The sequence below is a fragment of the Physeter macrocephalus genome, chromosome 7 (genome assembly GCF_002837175.3).
Source record: "Physeter macrocephalus isolate SW-GA chromosome 7, ASM283717v5, whole genome shotgun sequence".
Lineage (NCBI taxonomy): Eukaryota > Metazoa > Chordata > Mammalia > Artiodactyla > Physeteridae > Physeter > Physeter macrocephalus.
Window position 1 is genome coordinate 126,029,399 of NC_041220.1, and position 4,024 is coordinate 126,033,422.

The 4,024-nt window shown below is 33.1% G+C and overlaps 1 pseudogene; it reads left to right on the top strand.

Annotated features, from left to right (window-relative positions):
- Nucleotides 1-2,472: 2,472 nt before the first annotated feature.
- LOC102991219 (ATP synthase subunit O, mitochondrial-like) lies at nt 2,473-3,103 on the top strand (annotated as a pseudogene).
- Nucleotides 3,104-4,024: the final 921 nt, after the last annotated feature.

Here is a 4,024-nt window from a genome sequence, read left to right on the forward strand (position 1 = left end):
GCAACCTAAGTGTCCATCAACAGATGAATGGATAAAGAAGATGTGGCACATATATACAATGGAATATTACTCAGCCATAAAAAGAAATGAAACTGATTTGTAATGAGTTGGATAGACCTGGAGTCTGTCATACAGAGTGAAGTAAGTCAGAAGGAGAAAAACAAATACCGTATGCTAACACATATATATGGAATCTAAGAGAAAAAAAAATGTCATGAAGAGACTAGGGGTAGGACGGGAATAAAACACAGACCTACTAGAGCATGGACTTGAGGATTTGGGGAGGGGGAAGGGTAAGCTGTGACTAAGTGAGAGAGTGTCATGGACATAGATACACTACCAAACGTAGGGTGGATAGCTAGTGGGAAGAAGCCACATAGCACAGGGAGATCAGCAAAAAATATATATATATATATATATATAGTGCTTACAGCATATAAGGGAATAACTGGGAATACACTGTTATAAGATTAATATACAAATGTTAAGTGGTATAATATTGTTTGAAGGTTGACTCAGATTATTTTAAAATATTACTGTGAATTCCAGAGCAACCACTAAAAAAGTCCTTAAATGACATGTAAATATTATGTCAACAGAGGAGATAAAATGGAATCATTAAAAAATGTACAATTAAACCCAGAGAAGTCAGCAAAAGAAAATGGAACAGAAAACATCTAGCCTTAAGATTAAAGATTTTAATCCAACCACATTAATAATCATTTTAAATGTGAACTGCCTAACACACCAGTTTAAAAAAAAAAAAAAGTATTGGATTGGATAAAAAAACAAAACCTAACCATACACTATCCACAATAAATTCACTTGATATATAAAGATACAGATAGGTTTAAAACAAAAGGATACATATCCTGAAAACACTAAAAGAAAGCTGGAGTAGACATATTAACTTCATAAAAAATAAACTACACAACAAGGAATATTATATTATCAGACCAAACAATGATGTGACATAAAGTGGTCAGTCATCCAGGATGATATAATAATCGTATATGTATATACATCTACACTTTAAAATATGTGAGGTAAAAACTAAAAACTGATAGGAATGAAAAGACAGACATATTCACAATTATAGCTGGAGATATCAAGATGCCTCTCTTAGTCACTGATAGAACAAGTAGGAGGAAAATCAGCAGAAATATAGATGACCTGGACAACACTAAAAGTCAACTCGACTTAGTTGGTATTTATAAAACACTCTACCTAACAACAGCAGAATATATATTCTTCCCAAGTTCAAACAGAACATTCACAAAACAGACCATACTCAACCCTAAGACAAACCTTAACAAGTATAAAATAGAAATCATACAAAGATAGTATGTCTTAAACCATAACAGAATTAAACTAGATATCTGAAAATATCCTGAAATATTTGGAATTTAAACAACACACTTCTAAGTAAGCCATCAGTCAAAGAGGAAGTCCCAGGGGAAATTTTAAAATATTTTAAACTAAATGAAATGAAAATGTATAAAAATTTGTGGGATGCAGCTACAGCAATGCTTCGACGGAAATTTATAGAATTAAACATTAATATTAGAAAAGAAGATCTGAGATCAGTAAACTGCTTGAATAAAGAAATTAGAGAGCAAGAATAACAAATTCAAAGCAAGAAGAAGGAAGGGCATAATAAAGATGAGAGCAGAGATAAATAAAATTTAAACAGAAAAATAACAGGAAAAAAATCAATAAAGTCAAAATCTGCTTCTTTGAAAACATCAATAAAATTGATCAACCTCTAGCCTGGCTGAAGAAGACACAAGTTACCAATATTAGGAATAAAGGAGGGGATATCACTACTTATCTCACAGACATTAAGATAATAATAATAAAAAATTATATGGCCATGTATTTGACACAATTACACAAAACTTAGGTGTAATATGCTAATCCCTTAAAAGGTGCAAAATACCAAAACTCACCTAAGAAATAGATAACATAAATATTTCTATATTGATTAAACAAATTGAATTTGTAGGTTAAAACCTTCTCCCTCCACCCCCGAAAAAAAAGAAAACTCCTGCCCCAGATGGTTTTACTGAAAAAATTCTGAAAATTCTGAAAAATTTACTGTAAAATACAGAACATTCAAAGAAGAAATAATACCAATTCTACCTAATCTTTGTCGGAAAGCAGAATAATACTGAATACTTCCCAACTGATTCTATGAGGCCAAATTATCCTAATGTTAAAACCAATGACATTACAAGAAAGAAACACTTATAGCCCAATATTCCTCGTGAACACAGATGCAAAAATCCTCAACAAAATAGTAGCTAATTGAACACAGCAATATATTGAAAGGATAATACACAACACACAAGTGAAGTTCACCCCAGAAATTCAAGAATGGTTCAACATTTGAAAATCAATCAATGTAATTCACTGTATTAACAAACTAAATTTTAAAAGAAAGATCTCTGACCTACAGACACCCAGAAGGAGATGGCCGCCCCAGCAGTGTCTGGGCTCTCCCTGCAGATGCAGTGCTTCAGCACATCTGTGGTCAGGCCATTTGCCAAGCTTGTGATGAGGCCACCTGTTCAGATATATGGTATCAAAGTTCACTATGCCACTGCTCTTTATTCTGCTGCATTTAAACAGGATAAACTGAAGCAAGTAGAAAAGGAATAGCACAAATCTTGAAGGAACCCAAAACGGCTGCTTCTATTATGAATCCCTATGCAAAGCGTTCCATTAAAGTGAAAAGCCTAAATGACATGAAAACAAAAGAGAGGTTTTCTCCCCTCATGTCCAACCCGCTCAATTTGCTTGCTGAAAATGGTCGCTTGAACAATATCGCTGGAGTCATTTCTGCCTTTTCTACAATGAGTGTCCACCAGGGAGAAGCACCTTGCACAGTTACCACTGCAACTTCTTTAGATGAAGCCACTCTTACTGAATTAAAAACAGTCCTGAAGAGCTTCCTAAGTAAAGGCCAAGTATTGAAATTGGAAGTTAAGACTGATCCATCAATCATGGGTGAAATGACTGTCTGTACTGGAGAGAAATATGTTGAATGTCTGCAAATCCCAAGATTCAGAAGCTGAGCAGAGCAATGTGCGAGAGTTTCTAAAAGTTGATTTTCTGTCAGTGAAAATTCTTAAACTTGGAGCAACAATAAAATGTTTCCTGAACAGAAAAAAAAAGAAAAAGATCTCAAAAGATACAAAAAAGCATTCAAGAAAATTCAACATCCATTAACAATTAAAAAAATCTTCATCAAATTAGGAACAGAAGAGAATTTCCTAAGCTTAATAAAGGACATCTGTGAAAAACCTATAGCTAACAGCATAGTTAATAGTGAGAGAATGAATTCTTTCCCTTTAAAATCCAGAACAAAGCAATGTTTCACTGCTCCTATACAGTATCATACTGGAAGTTCTAACTGGTGATTTAAGGAATAGTCTTCACATAAATATGCCAAATTGTTTTTTGACAAAGGTGCAAAAGAAACTCAATAGAAAAAAAATAGTCTTCTCAAATGGTGCTGGAATAACTAGATGTCCATAGACATAAAAAAAAAAAAAAAGCTCAACATAATCCTAATACCTTATACAAAACATTAACTCCAAGTGGAAAAATATATCATATACCTAACTTAAAATTATAAAGCTGTCTAGAAGTAAACATAGGGGAAATGTGTGACCTTGGGTTTGGCAATGAGTTTTTAGAGACAATATCAACAGCATGATCCATAAAAGAAAAAACTGACATAGGCATACCTCGTTTTACTGAGCTTTGCTTTATTGTGCTTCGCAGATACCGCATTTTTTTTTTTTTTTTTTTTACAAATTGAATGTTTGGCAAGCCTGTATTATCAGATGGTGGTTAGAATTTTTCACCAATTAAGTATTTTTAAGTTAAGGTATGTGCATTGTGTTTTTAGACATAATGCTATTGCACACTTAATAGGCTTCAGTATAGTGTAAACATATCTTTCATATGCACTGGTAAACAAAAAAATTCGTGTAACTCGCTTTACTGTGATACTCAC